This window comes from Lagopus muta, chromosome 1 (assembly GCF_023343835.1).
Source record: "Lagopus muta isolate bLagMut1 chromosome 1, bLagMut1 primary, whole genome shotgun sequence".
Taxonomy (NCBI): domain Eukaryota; kingdom Metazoa; phylum Chordata; class Aves; order Galliformes; family Phasianidae; genus Lagopus; species Lagopus muta.
Genome location: NC_064433.1, coordinates 57,833,412 through 57,850,124, shown reverse-complemented (window position 1 = coordinate 57,850,124; position 16,713 = coordinate 57,833,412).

The following is a 16,713-nucleotide window of genomic DNA, read 5'->3' as shown; positions in this document are numbered from 1 at the left end:
CCATGGTTATCAGCTGTAGATAAGAAGTCATGCTGAAATAATGGTGTTACTTGGGAAGTAGATTGGATCAAATAATTCTGCACAGGATAACAGATTTTTTCTTTCTTGCAGAGTTTTCAAACGTTTTCCTTAAAGCCAGCTTCCTCAAAATATACTGCTTCTGATAAAACAAGCCAGTCATAAGCCTTGGTGAAATAAAGTATGGTTTGCTACTGGAGTGGTTCAAAGCAACCAGATTTTACTGATGAATTTGAGCCATTCATCTGCATCCAATGAATTTGTGCCTGTATGTGGCTTCTAGTGAGATAGCTATGAGCATGTTCCTTATTGATTTCCAAAAGCTGGATCCAGCCAAAAGATGTTTGTATAGTGATTATCATTTTTTATTCTGCTTTCATTTCTCTTTGCTTTTTTGTTTCATGGCAGAGTTCCTTCTATAAGAGCTCCAAAGTTTGTTTCTAAAATATTTCATTAAAAAGCCTAATAAATTAAGGGTTTTGTGGCACTCTGTTTTCTGTCTTCCTCTCACTGTAATATAATGCAGCCTTAGTGGAACATAGTGCAAAACTCCCTGAAATAATTTGGGTGGTTGTACAATAACAGGAAAAAAGCGCTTTTTTTTTTTTTTTTTTGAAGGGCTATACTCTTTATCTACAACACAATACAAGATATTTCCTGTCTAAGCTAATTAGAATAAAATAGGTCAACTATTTATGAAATGAACACCTGTTCATCTACACTGTCAATAGCCACTGAACAAAATTATTACATCTGTATCAATTAGCTCCACATAATAGAAACAAATAATTACTACTGTGCTTTGTCAGAAGAGTAAAGACATCAACTCTGCCTTGACATTCATACATGATAAATGAGCCTCATTTTAGCATTTGTTGAGCAGCAGAAGACCTTTATCCTGTGACACCGTTCTATTCCACTGTCATTATTTCTTAATTATCATCACTAGTTTGGAGCTCGGTATATGCTACTGGACGAATTTAGCTTTGACTTAAGTGGGTACAATGACATTTATTCCCAACAGAAATTATGTCCATTTGTGTAAGGACTGAGCTTATTTCTCAGCTCTTAAACAGTGGATCATGTTTCATTTCCTATGTTCACAACAGGTACTGGAAAATGAAATCCAAAAATTTTTACAATGAGAAGATGCCATTCAATAGGCACAGACCTGTGAATTAGTTTCACACTTCTGTCTTCATCACCTTCTTTTTCTCCTTACCATCTGCTCTCATTCTGTGTGGGAAAAAAGAGAGCTGCCCCCAAAGGGTGTTTGATGTCCTACCAACTAGGTTTACATGGTGAGATATGCTCTTTGAAGTAGTGATGGAGGCAGTTGGATTGCAATACTCCTTGGCCATCCTCAACTAAACCTGTCCCTTTAGGTATTTGAAAACTAATCAGCTCCTAGATTCTCCCTGCTGTGCTCCAGTCTTTTGTACTTCAGCAACTGCTGCATAATACTTTGGCTAGACCATGCAACTCTAATATGTGTCCAGTTGTAAAGTGGTATATCATCTGCTGATTCTGAGAGAGCTTCAGTTTCTCAGATGAATTATGGTAACTAAATTTTGTTAGGCTTAGAAGGATGCTTTCAATTCTCTAATATTGTTTCCTTTTTTTTTTTTTTTTTTTTTTTTTTTTTTATATGAGAGAAAGGAACTAATCTCTAGTAATTCTAATTGACACTTCAGTTTTATGTAATCACTCATTCTTGAGATTTCTTCCTAGCTCTTGATCAGTGCTCTCACTTTAGTTTACAGTCAGAGGAACAACCCGGAAACAGTGCTCTAATAAAAGGTGTCAGCACTGTGCAAAGATCTATCTTCAGCATCTTTCATATATTTTTCCATTAACAATCAAAGCACAGTTGCTAATTGCTGAAGGATTTTATGGAAATGGAAGCAGGAAGTTGTCATGATTTCCTAGAACGGATAGGAAGGGAGCAGATAGAGCAATGGCATCAATTTGTTTTCCCCAGTATTAGATTACAAAATGGGCAGGCTTGTTGTACCGGGAGAAGTGTGCTGCATGTCTTCGAACAGTTATTTTTTCCTTTCATATACAACTTGAAGATATCAGATTTCACTGTGGGCTCCTTCTTTTACAATGGTTGTGGTTTTGCAAATGGCTTAAATAAATGCCTGGAAAACTAATTCCTTCCATCTCACCTCAAATTCTGATTATCCATCATGGATTAATTACCATATCACAATGTAGAATATTTACATATATCTTGATTCAGTCCGCGAACATTGGAGAAACTTGCAGCAGCAGAATTTGCTTCAAGGTCACAGCTATTAATGATTGTGAAAGCTATATCAGGGATATTTTATTTCAAGTGCACTATATTTTTTCATGTTTAAAAATAGTTTTTCAGCTTGTTTGAATATGCTGTCATGTTGGCCCACTAGACTGATGGGAGTCCTGTGATGTTTATACAGATGTAGGAATGGATTGGGTTATATGCAAGTATATGCATATTAATAAGCCAAGTATGTAAACCAGTGTATTTCAAACGTGGCTGAATCATGAATATTCTTATCAGCTTTCTTTATCAAAATTTCTAACTTGCCATTCAATCATTGTGTATACGTGAGCAGTGCTTGCATAAGTAAAGTCTAGTGAGGCACAAATAAAGTTTAAGAGGTGTGAGCAGTGCCAAACACTCTTGCTAGCACATCAGAACCTAAAATGTGAGATTCACTAAATTTAAAAGACAGCTTCTCCTAATATCTAGTCTCTGTATCCTTACAAGCTGGTGTCGTAATATATATTTCATTCACAAAATTCTTGTCTGAGAATGTGACAGAGCTGTAGAGGATATTTTACTAATTCAAAGTCCCCTAAGAAAATCCATACTTGCAAAATAGCATTGCTACTTTTTTTTTAAAATTACTTTTTTTCTGAAATATGTGAATTTTTTCAAAAATGCTTACAATATGCATATTCCAATGAAAAAAAGTAGCCATTAAATATCATGGCAAAATAATATATTGATGATGATTTGAATTAATCTTGTATTAGCTGACTGAAAACAATCCTCTGGAGCACTCTTATTAGTGCATCCTCCCATTATCTGTGCAATTCAGGAATTGAGATAAAGGTCTTTTTTTTTTTTTTTTTTTTTTTTTGTAGAATCACTGCCAAATAATTGTGAAGGCTGAGAATTTAGCATTCCCTTCTTAAACAGTGAATGTGGTCCTTAGGGAGAATACACTGAGATGATAAATTTTAAAGACGTATGTTTTAAAGGAAAAAGAGAAAAAGGAGCCAAAGTTAAAAGCAAGCCTTTTGGTAAGCTTAAAGCTTTCAAACTAATTCTGAGTATTGCCCTGTAGACATCAATTTATACTCCTCATAAAGATAAAAATGTGACCAAACTCTTCACTGTAGCTAAACATCACTCAGTGTAACAAAAAGAAACCTGCAGATAATCCATCTGTAGATCTGGTTATGAGATGGGTTCTGTACTCAGCTTTTGATTAGGTTTGAGGGTATTGCTCTGTTTTAGGACAGGAAAAAGCCTTTTTAAAATACAGAAAAGCAAACAACAATAACAGCAACAAAATCACCCCGAACCATAAATAGATTATACCCATCTGTTAGCCAAAGTTCAACTAGAAATCATAGCTCACAAATGCTTAAGACATAGCTGTATAAAATAAGATTTTAGAAGAATTTATGGCTAGGATTCATCTCACCTACATTTAGGTATCCACATGGTAGATATATCTGATCATTCATTTATATCTCATCGACAGAAATGGGCAGTGAACTGTGCTTTATCTGAGCCATCTTACTTTTTCACCTTAATATGAGATAAATTACTCTCTTGGAGTACCTATTTGTCTCCATGGAAGAGATGATCAGCTCAGATGAGCATATGAATCCCACTGCTGGATGCCAAGTCCAGTGCAGTTATTTGGAATTTCATCTTCTAAGATAATGATACATGTAGAAAGTATTAAGATGTTGCAGTGTACCATGAAACCACAGAACCAAGGATTTCTGTGAAAAGGCAATTCATTTTTCACCAACCTCCTGCTTCCCCACTGAATCTGATCTCATGGGGATGCTTAGATTTGTTCCTTGATGAACATCATCCATGATGAAAGCCACGTGCCAAGATAGTTCTGAATTCCCCTTGCACAACCTCCTTCCTTTCTGGGAAGTCAGTCCTTCCACTGATGTTCTGCACGTGGTGTCCATTTGGGCACATTGCCATGAAAAGGCAAGAGAATAGCTGCTAGGGCTGAAAATAGGACAGGCTTGTGAGAAAAGACCCATTTGTGTCTTCCCTGCCTGACTTTCATTCCTCTGCAGCTGACATTCCTCCATTACAGAGGGCATGACTGGGACTGTAAAGAATTGAGGCTCCACTGTGGATCATAAGTTAGTTCTGGAACTGTATTATTAAATACAGTTATAGTATTTGCATATTGCTCGTCTCCACCAGGAAGCAGACACTTTGCTTTCTAAGTCACTAAAGTGATCTAATGTAGAAATAAACATACTCTGATGGATCTGTCATAAAGAAGCAGGATTTCGTCTCTTACAGAACACAATTGACATCACCTACTTTCTAAAGCTCCCTGGCAATGACCAGTTGTCCATGCAATGAGTGCTTGATTCATGCAAGTCTCATGAGCCTAATAACCAAAAAGCAATAGATTTTCTGCACGTTAAAATTTGCAGCCCTGGGGTGTTCAGAGAACCCACTTTGTCTAATGACTTGACAATTACAGCACTTTGGTGGTCTGTTCTTTTCCCTGAGTATGTTCTAGGTACTGCATGACAGTGTCAGAGCAATAGGGAAGAAACAGTCATTCCTTTGTCTCACAAACTACCTGAATGAAAGAAGAGTTTGGACTGCAGATGAGAATGTGACTGACAAAGCACATCCAGGGATGCAACTTACCACTGCTGTGTGGTTTGTGAAACTATTGGTAACACATGCAGGTGTCCCTTTAAGAAACTGTAAATCTTTTCGAAGAGCAAACAGCAAAAAAACATAACCAAACAAAAAACCCACACCAAAATAAGCTACAAAGATTTCTTAAAAAGGTAAGTTTAAGATGGGAAGTAAAATAAAAAGGCAGGCTAGAATAGGAGGGCAAGACTGACATAAGTAGGTTAGTGAAGCGTATATCAAGCAGAAAGAGAATTTTGAAAGCTGATTTAGGCTCGTGACACTATTTATTCCAGAGTGATGGTGAGAGTTTGGTGCTGCATTCTTTTGGCTGGGAATCTTTAGCTCATTTATTGCTTGGTAACACTAGGTAGATTTCACTCTTATTCACACAGCAGTATGCTGAGGAGACATCATGATTTGCTGTTTCTATCAATCTCAACTAAAGGATCTGTATCTCCTTTGTCTGGGTGCAATGTCAGGGATGAGTCGGGTCCTTTGAAACACAGGCAAGGGATGCATGTATAGACTATCTTATCGACCAATAATAATAATAAAAAAAGTTTATGCCTGATTTTATTGGGCAAGTTCTTATACTAAGTAAAATACTATACATAATGATACATTCAACACTGAAAATATATAAAATAATATGACAGTTAAATTAATCGTTTTATTTAATCTCAATTTAGTTGACAGTTCAGAGTTAACTGGAAGCTTGTTGAACAGTAAGAATTCAATTCCCATTCAAGATGTTCATCTTTAACTAATAATAATAAATATACATGCATTTATATATATAGATGCACGATGGTACACCTATATGCATCAATAATTGTTTCTTTGTTTCAAATTTCAACCACTCTCTGCTCTTGCTTTCTCTAATTGTTGTCTTATAGCAGCACAACAGTTCTGAAGTTGTGTGTGTAACTGATTAATATTATACAATACCTGCTTAGGATCAATCCAAAGCCATTTGAACTAATAATAATATTCTTATTGACTTCCAAGGGCTTTAGTGCAAGCTTTCCAGAGGTGCCTCTTACTGAACAAATGGATGGATGATTTCTGCTGTTATATAATTCTAGATCAACAGACATTTTTCCCCCCAGAAAATCTGAATATGAAAAGATGAAGGCAACATTTCGAAATAAATATATATGTAAAAATATGCATAATATTTTTGAAATATTAGAATTGTTTTAAGGCTTTTCATATGTCTATACATGTATTGTTTAATAATAGTCAACTATCTAAAAGTGTTTTGCAGATATTATATCTTTAGGTACTAAATAATTAATCACTTCATCTTACTTTTCAGTAGAGGGCACTCAGAACAAATCATAGATCAGAGTAAAGTCTAGAAGACACTAAACTGATGCAGGATATTTATTAGAAACACCACTGTGTCTCAAGCAAGGCTGGTATATATTTACATCTGTTTTAAGTGTAAAGCAGCTACATTAAAAGACAAAACTTAGCAAAACTTGAGCTGTATCTTGTGAACATTCTTAGGTATTTCACAGCATGATGTAAGTAAGCTATCAAAGTTTGAGAAAAAGCAGTTTGTTCATTTTTATGGATTAACTACCAGAGTCTTATAAAATATTTAACAACTTTTTAATGAACTAAGCCTGTCCTCTCTTTCCAGTCATAATGAATAGAGTGTATAGGTCTTGGCAGTAGAAATTATTGTCTTTTTTGTTACAAATAATTTAAAATATGCAAAGTAGAAAACACTTGGGCTTTGTTTCCAGCTAAAACTGAAGTGCTAATAAAGAGAAAGGCCCCAATTTCTCTCTTTTTTCATTTATCTTTTATATCAGTATAACTCTAATGAACGCAGCTATCACACCATTATAAGAAAAGCAATGCGGTATGGATAAGCAATTTGATTATATTACATTTCACAAGGAAATACTGCAGATTCAAATCAGCTTTTATAAAAGTGCCAGTATTTTAAATAAAATTCAAGGAAAGAATAAACTTTTGCCACTTAGAAGACATTTCCAAATGAAAGTGAATTGTAATATATTTATGGCATGAAAGATTTTGATGTCTTTCATACAGTTGTTATTTTGTTCCGTAAGTAGAAAAGCAATGTTTATTTTTTTATTTGATAATATAACATTCACTTTACCTTACAAATATCTGAACTTACAGTAGGCATTGCTATTTTATAAAATGAGTGCTTTGTGAATTAATCTTTATTAGCCTGAGCCCACAACAAGAAGAATTCCAACATAAACATGTGATTCAGGCAGTTTTTGGGGGCAGAAAAGTCTTCCTTTCTTACTTGGAGACTAACTTCTATCATCTGTTATGACTGGGTTAAGTTAAGTTTAGACAATGATATGTAGGTGTACTTGTTTGTGCCTAAACAGAAGTAAACATCACTCGCCACCTTCTAGTTATGTCTTCAAATGATTATTTCATATATTCTTATATGCTTTCCATCCTTATGGAAAGATGAAACTGCTGCAGTTTACCTGTGGAAGAAGTACATTAAGAAAGTAAACTTTCTTATATATTTAAAAAAATGTGACTCAAGTTTGACCTGCTGGAAGAGCAGGAAATTCTGTCTGCATGTTCAGTCTTTACTAAGAAGGACTTCTTCAAATATATCCAAGCTAAGGCAAATCTTTCAATATTTTCAAAACCCAGTGGATGAAAGTAATGACTTTAGCTTTAGAAGGTTTGAATTTATTTTGGCGTGTAATGCACCTCACTAACACCGCACTGCTTCTGCTATTCCAGTGATAAGTTTCTATTAAACCATCGCTGTTAATCACCTGGAACCAGGCACCAGTTCTTTGGGACTAACCACTGGGTATTAGCACGAAAACTGCAAACTCATTTTATTTCTGTACTAAACTGCCACCAGAATATGAAGCTACTCATGGAGAGGTGAAAGCTAGAAAGCTAATCTACCGTACTGCTAACGCAAAAGGTTTAGCTGTACAGTGCTGTACCACTGTGTGACATAAATCAAGGTTTTATTTTTTGAAATATGTAACCCTGGTGGTTTATTGACTTTAAAGATCTTCCTAGAAGAAAGTTTGTTACATTATCTCTCCTCCTCGTCAGAAAAGTACAGACTGTGAAATTAAAGTAACACACCATTTCTCAAAAAAGGGAAGCTAGTCTGTGCTTTAGCTGTATTGGGGTAAAATTCTTCATCAAAAATCTGTTTTATAAATGCATGTGTTATGTTTGATGGAGACTAAGCCCCCCCCCCTCAAAAAAATATATATGTATACTTGGTTATACTCTTACTCTTATACTTGTGTGTGTGTAGAAATATCATACAGTATATTTCATGAACAGCATACTGCTACATTTCAGACTCCCACAATGGTACTTGAAAGTGGTTCAGAAATTCATAGATTTAATTTTTTTTTAGGAACATTAAATATTCGCAGTTCAATTTTGCTTAAAAGTACCTTACATTATAAAGGTGAACAAGCAATGCCCGCATAGGGTTCTGTTCAGATCTGGAGTGCATTTGCAGCTGTCTCCTTTTTGTGCTCTGCAGTTCACATCTCAGGGTGGTCTCGTATCTATGAGTAGGATTCCTTTCCAAAGAAACAAACCTGGAAGAAAAGATCCAGAAGTGTGCTCAACATGCTCCAACTACTAATAAGTACTCATTAGTCATTCGCTCATCAGGGGGCCAGATTAAACCTCCTGAAAAATTTGATGTGGATATTGCATTCTCAGCATCAATATCTTCACCCCATTGGTTTCTCCTGATGTGTTGCTCTTCTTGCTAATATAGGCACAGTCAAAACAACCCCAAATCTACATACCTTGGCCATCCTAAAAATTCTCACTTTTATTTCTTGGTCCATAAAATATGCAGAGGCAGTTTATCACAAGCATTTGAAAGCTGAAATGTGGGCTGTGTTGGTTGGTATAAATATGTACTCAAGATGGTAAGCTTCATACCCCGATTAACTGAGGAGGGACTGGAATATTTATGTTTATAAATTCACAGTTTGTTTTTTACTCATATTCTCCAGTGGTCACTTAACATTCAGTGTTTTATATATTTCTGCCAAAAAGCAAGTTTGCTGTAATAGCCAAGCAAAGAAATTCTCATGATTATAAGAACTGTGATAGCAAATTAATCTTCCTAGAAATGGTTTTATACTCTATCTTCCTAGAAATGGTTTTATACTCTTTGCCCATGAATAATTTGGTCTGCTTGCCTTTTCAGCAACAGGGAATATAGGTTTTGACTGTTTCAATAAACGTTTATAACGTTGAAGTACTTATAACCATAGGAAAAGTATTTTTACTTGCAAAATAAAAAGTTAATGATGACTAGAGGAATCATTGCCCTTTTGCGTAATAACACGCACTGTAACCACACAATAAAATACCAAATGACACATCCTTTATCCTTTTTTTTCCTAACATTATTATACGGTGTTGAAAATACTATTTTTAAAAACATCTGTACTTTTGTATGTCATTGTTTGCGTCCAATCACAGCTGCTAACTTTCTTACGTGTACTTTTCTTAGAATCCATGCTTGCTTAGATTAATGAATAGAAGCATGAATGCAGGAGAAATGACAACTGTCTATTTGTGTATTTCCGTATGTGCAAAGCCCTGTTGGATGCCCCAAAACCCTGGGTTACTCATACCTCACAATGAGTTATAAAAGTTGCACATCATATTTGCTATGTGGAGATGTTTCATTTTAGTATTAAAATTGGATTAAATTTAACTGGACCAAGAAAAATGTGAAGACTGTCCTGCAAACATATTTAAGTAATGCTTTATGGCTGGTTTCTGAGCAGGTACACCTGCTTGCCAGCAAAATGTCTTTCCACTTCAAAAGAAAAAAACCAAACTCATCTTTTTATACAATCTGTATTTCTCATTGTTCAAGTGAATTTTTGTAACACGATCTTTTTGCTGATATATACTTCAAGAAGATGCATGCCTGAAGTTCTTTTGTAACAAGCATGTCCATTATTCATACAAATATTTTAATGCATTTGAGATCATATATATGCCAACAAATACTTTTAGCATGAGGTCTCTCTGACAGTTAAATGCAAATCTAGTTGTTCTGTTTCATATTTTTTCATAAAGAAATTTATAAAACACTGGTCCTAGAAGATCTTATAACTTTTTCAAGCGCAGGTGAATAGCAAATGGACTTCAGCTCATCTTTGCACTATCTCCAGAGCAGATATTAGGCTTTTGTAGTCTTTCCTATATTTAAATTACATCTGACTCCACTGTAACATTGTACATCCCTTTATTGCCTTAAATCACTGCAAACATTTTAACAAGGAAAAAAAATATTATTTTTGCTTACTCTAATGATGCTGGCATGATAAGAATATAAAATGAATACAGTAACAAAGCAATCACGTTGCTTAACACCAGTGCCCATATGGCTCCATATCAACTTTCTGACAGTAGGCAATATTTGATCTTTGAGAAATAGTATGGGAAACATAATGAGAGCAGAATGATCATTCCTTAGGTGCCAGCTTCTTATCACCTCTCTGTTTTAATGCTTGCACCCAATTCATTTTGCTATAGCCAGTGAAGGACTCCCTGTATTTTTCTAATTCATCCTTGATGTCAGAACTCTTCAAATCAGTAAATCTGTGCTTGAGATTTGAGATCTTTTTTTCCTCGAGAAGATCATATTTTAGGTATCTAATCAGAATCTTTAGTATGTTTGTGTTTTCATATATGATCTGGATGAAGCTTTAGACCTGAGTAGTGAATCAATTTGATCCATCTTGGTATGGCAGTAGGGGTTGAGCCTTCCATCAATATTCTGGTACATTTTGTTATTGTGTGACAGGTGGCAGCAGAGGGGCAGACTGACAGAACTGTGTCTGACGTGGAAGTGTGCATAAAGCAAAGGTTTATCATTGAATTCCTCCAGGCTGAAAAAATGGCACCCATTGACATTCATTGATGATTACTAAATGCTTATGGAGACCAGACAGTGGATGTGAGCACTGGTGGGAGGTGCATTTCAGCAGTAGTGACAGAAAGTGTGGGCTGCCTCCAGTGGTACAGATATTTACAAATGCCTCAGCATGCAGGCTTTTGTTCATTGCTGATGAAAATGGATAGGTAGTGGTGGTGACTATGTTGAAAAATACTGCTTTGTGGCTGAGAATTTGCTGCATCAAATATTGTTATTGCCTTTGTATCTGTTGTATCTTCCATGGAATAAGTAGGAGGCATTACTTTTGAAGTGACTTATGAGTGAAGTTCAAGCTGTCAGCATTTTTCTTTCCACTCCTGAGTTCTCCTTGACAAACACAGCAGCATCACACTGAATTACTCCTGAGCAGTATGGCTAGGACCAGTGGAGGTAAATTTTAAATCAAATCAGTGTAGAATCTAAATTAAGATTGGATTTTGGCTAGATTCGCTTACACACTCCATTACAAAGCATGTCTTTCAAACATGTAGAGAGCAATTGCGTATTCAAGGTTGATGAATTACCAGGCAAGACAAATAGTGTACAGGTTGAGCCATAATAGGCATTATAGAAAGACAAGCAAACGCCATTCCTCCAATATTCTGCCCTTTTATCGACCAAATAACATTTTCTGGGAATGTTTTTCAGAATTTCAATAGGCTGAAGTTTAAATAAGGTCAATTTGTTCTGCTTTCCCCCTTAAATTCCTGGCAATGCTTTGTTCTGCTGGAGGCACAATTAAGGCCCTTATTATTCCCTTGACAGATAATTTTCATGCAGAGGAACAGAAATTATGACTTTGAACTAATGTTGTTTTTTCTCATTTCTCTATTGGAGAATATTCCATAAAACAGGCAAAGAACTCAGGACTGTAGACACAAATTGTAAGATCCAGAGAGGTCAAGGCATAGAACAAGGCCCCTTTTGCTACAATGGCTGTCCACCTCTGCTTCTCCAGTTATTTGATATCTTTTGTAGTAACTGCCCTAACGCTAGTCCTAAAAGCCGCTTAAACACAGAGAGGGATAATAGCAGTTATTCTCCTATTCTACCACAGAGAAGAGGTGTGGGAATCTTTGGAGCACTTAGCTCCCTAAAATGCTTTGAAAACACTTTCCATTTGCTGAAGCAAGTCCCTTTCACGCTGCAGCTCCTTCCTGTGGATGTGGGTGACTCAAGGGTTTACAACACTCTAGGGTGCCTGCTCTCTCCTTAGATTCATCAGTGGTTCATGACACGCAGCAGCTTACACATTATCACAGTGACCCTCTATGTTTTTTTGCTTTCTCTTAAATAAAATGAAATATTCAATTACCACTTATTTTATGGTTGACAGGGAGAGAGAGTTCTTGGAAAAATGAGAACAGATGATCAGAATGTGGGTTGCAGATACATCATTTTTGTTTTCAAATTTACAGTAACTTTTTAGAGCTTGGACTTCGAATGGAAACATGTCAAACTGTCATTTATGAGTGATATTACAGAAATATACTTCAGGATTTTGCCAAATATAACGATCAAATGTATTCTGTGATAAAGCTTTTTAGACTATGATTTCTGAACTCACTGAGTTTGTAGTAGAAACAACGTGTTAATCTCAGCTCCAATATAGAATTATGACTATTGCCATGCTTTTAAACATGCACTTTTACAGAAATATTTGGAGTGAATAATTAATTTCATAATACTCATGTTAAATTCAATGATCACTCACGGAATATTCTGAAACTCTTAAGAACTTTCCTACAAATGTTGTTAGGAAGAATGTTTTGCGAAATGTTTGAATGATCTCACTGTATAGTTATACTTCAAAAATCCTTGGAAAGGAAAAATCCAGCTACACAGTTGTGGGAAGCCAAGGTTCAAGAAGATTTTAGAGAGAGTTATATCTGAAGTACAGCCAAAGAAGCAGCATTGCTTTGCAACTGTGGAAAATTGGCCTTGGGCAGTGATTACTTTCAGTGGAAATGTTGACTTAGCCTCTCTAGGTAACTTAATTGGAGAGAGAACAGAATATAAATTACTACTTCTAATCTAATATGTTATCTAAATACATGTGCTTTCTTACTTAACATCTATAAGGAACTAAAATGTTCTCTTATTAAGTGTACACTTTGTATGAATAAGGTAAGCAGCACTCTTTAATATCTAAATTACCTTAAATATCAGTGTCCTTCTCCAGAAGGTAAAAAAAATATACTTAATTGAAAAAACTTCCTACAAAAAAATTATTTTATGCTCAGACTGTGCTCATACACATATATAATACAGGTATAAGCTTATACTTGCTTATATCTGCAAGTTCCAGAGCATTACAAGCACCTGGTCAGAATCAGCTCTGTCCTTCAAAGCAGACATTTTTCCTGCTGTTCTGCCATAAGTTGTCTTGTGATACAGACTCATTCAACAAGTAAGACTGGAATAAGTTTTAAGAGGAAAAAAAGTAAAAGTGTAGTCCAGCAGCACCTCTTTGACAGTAACTCTGTTGATATGGTGCCCGAAAACAAATTTCAGATTTTGTTGGACTTAATGGAATCCCAGAAACAGTGCCATCATGGCCGGGGCAGTGTAAGTGCTGATGAATGTCAGGGTAATGGGACAAATTTAGCCTTCAGACATATATACTGCACATTAGCTCTGAAACCTCTTTAGATCATATAAAGAAGACAATTTCAGGGACTGCAGGATGTGCTCAAATCTCTTAAATCAATATGCTGCCTATTGAGCTATTGGAGCTTTGCTGATTTAGATGAAGGACAGGTATACTTCTATATTAGCTGTGCGTTCTCAAGTGCAAAGTTTTGCCAAGAAGGACTTGAGCCTGGAACTTTCTAAAAATCCTCAAAGTGCAGATGAATTGACTGAGAAGGATGTGAGGTGAGAATCATTCAAAGTGTTCACAGATCAGGAAGTTGTATAGAAGAAAAATCTCAGAGTCTTTATTCATGCACATTTCATTTCTGAGTAGAGATTAATATCAGTGTGTTTATCTCATGAAAGCACAAATGATTTTGAGTCCTGGCTGCATGAAAAAGAAAAAAAAAGAAGAAAAACAAGAAGAAAAATCAAATGTCCATTTTTCTTGAGCAAAATTGTTTGAAATGATCATGAAAAAATTGCTATAATTAATGGCTTCTTAGATCAAAAGGTTAGAGGAGCTAAAGACATATAAATTACTTCCTGCTGATATGGAGAATAGTGTTGTAAACAGCATTTTAGAAGATAGACTGGGAGTGTCACATGACTGGCAGATGTTCATCATGATTTCTAACAACTTCAAATACGTTTTGTTGTAACCCGTAATTGAAATGTATATTTTTCTTAAGTAATTGCTGTGATAGTCCTACCTAAATTAATCAGAGGTTTGTATTAAGAATTCATTTATTCAGATACTAAACCTCTTATATATGTTGGCGGAAGTAATGTCTATCTATTTGTGTCTCATATTTCTGGAAGGAATAATGCCATTTCGTCACATTTTGTGTGTTCTTAAGAATGAAAAATGAATGGTAAAGAAAAAGGGATAGTTTATTCCTTTCTAGTAAAGGCCTTGGTACAACCACTAGGGAAAACGCTAACTTAACACAGATGTATTGGGCTGTATGTTATGTTCTTGTTCTTGTGTTATTTTCCCATTATTTTTCTTTGTTAACTCACCCCTCCTAAGTGCCACCAGGTGTAGTTCTATGTTTATCTAGGATTAGGGATAGTCCCTGATTTGATTTGCATTAACTCATTCAGGATTTGGAAATGAGGTTAAATTCCTTGGAATTCCTCCTTATCTAGATATGGGCCAACAAGGAATGCTCTGTGATGGCCTGGAAAATGGTAAGTTTAAATGTTTGGAGCTCAGGTGCATGTAGAAAGGAAGTTGAATATTGGAGCTGTTATGCTTATTCAAAAGTATGCTTTCTAATTAATTCCTTTACTTAGAAGTAACTAAAGAATAAATAAATAAATAGGATTTAAAGGAAACATAATTCATTCACCAGTGGGGAGTACTGTGTACTGATTTCTGTTTTTACCACCTTGCCAGCTCCATGATTTTATTTAGAAATCTCTTTTCTGAATGCATAAAAAACTTTGGATATTAGCTAGGATCCATGTCAATAAGGCATTTGTATCCATCACTTTTGATTATGCTTATGAATACGCAGCTTTGTCTTAGAAAATAATCTTTAAAAATCACTTTAAATTGATGTTGTTGCCTAAAAAGAAAGTGCATCTTAATGAATGACAACTGCAATCCATAATTACTGAATTTTTGCCAAAATGTTGGGAATCTGGGTGATTAGCTTTTAGAGAGATGATACAACTGTTATGATTCTGATTGCCTCTGGGCAAAGGATGCACAATCTTCAGGTTCTGTTTAATGGATGCAAAGTGTACATTGCTTAAAGCCTCTATAACTACATAAACGATGCATTGCATGCGCTATTTGTTTAAGAAGGAATAATTTTGCTGATTTCTTCCTGTAGAGCTTTTTAAAAATTGCTCTTTGGCAATTTATTGTTCAGAAAGCTAAAGAGCAATTTTATGAATTTAGAATATTCCCTTGGATAACTGCTGCTCCTAATGTACTGTTTTTCTCTAGGTAAAAGATATTTGGATTATCCTTAGTTTTATCCTCCGCATTTCTTTTTTAGAGAAAGAAAATACATTTTTTCTCACTTTACAGCTGTTAACTGTTTCAATCTTTCTTTGCGTTTTTGGGGTTTTTTACCTTCAACAGCAGTGAGATGCTGTTTTTGGATTCTGGGAAAAGAAAACTGTAAATAATTTGTTACTATTCTACTGTTCCTCGTTGCCTGTGTCAGCTTAAAGATGCAGATTCTGGCTAAAGGCATTTAATGTTGTCCCTGCTGATACAAGACTGCCAATCAGCTTCCTTCTTACATACCACTGACTGCCATTTCCAGAGGCTGGGCAAGGGATCTGGTGCAATAGAGCATGTTTGCTGCATGATTTTCATAGTAAATCTTCCTTTTGGGAGATTTAAAACAATGCTCAAATTGCACAAGATCATATTCTTCTAAACTGAAAGCTTTATTCAATTTCACTGTCTGGAATCTCAATGGTGGTAAATACTGACATGCAGAATATCACAAAGAAGTAATTTTTTTCTGTCTGTTCTTGTTGTCTTCTGGGGTTGAGAAGATAGTTACTGAATGCTCTGGACTCTGATTTTAAGATATTAAAAATTCCCTCATTGACAAAAAATTTGAATTGCTACTGTGAAAAACTTGTTTGAATAACCAATACTCAAGAGGAATGCATGTTTCTGGCCAAGATAAGTAGGTCTCAAATGGCTTATATATAAACAAAAAAGCTAACTATAAGGAACAGAAGCAGCAGAAGAGAAAGAAAACTGATGGGAAGTTCTGACTTGTATTAATTTTAATAGTTAGGAATCTAAAGAAAAAAGGGGATTCAAAACATTGGAAAGCTACTGAGCAAGGGTATAATCTTTTACGGTACCAGATTTAACAAAATTCTATCTTAAATTAGGAAGAACAGATTAGTTCATTTCTTGTCCCTTCTGCTAAGACATGTGCTATTAGACAGATGTCAAAACTACCGTGAGGACAAAGCTTACATCCTTAAAAAAGTTCTTGAAATAAACAGATCAGGATGAGGGATAAAAAATAGAGAGTAAAGAAGTCAGATGTTATCTCACTTTGCATTGAAGCCTTTTTATATAGGTCTAGGAAAGTGGTAACTTTATGTACATATTGCACAGCCCTGAGGAGACTGAACTCGGTAGAAAAACAGATTCCTGAAGTTCATCTCTAACAAAACTCTCTAATAAATGCAG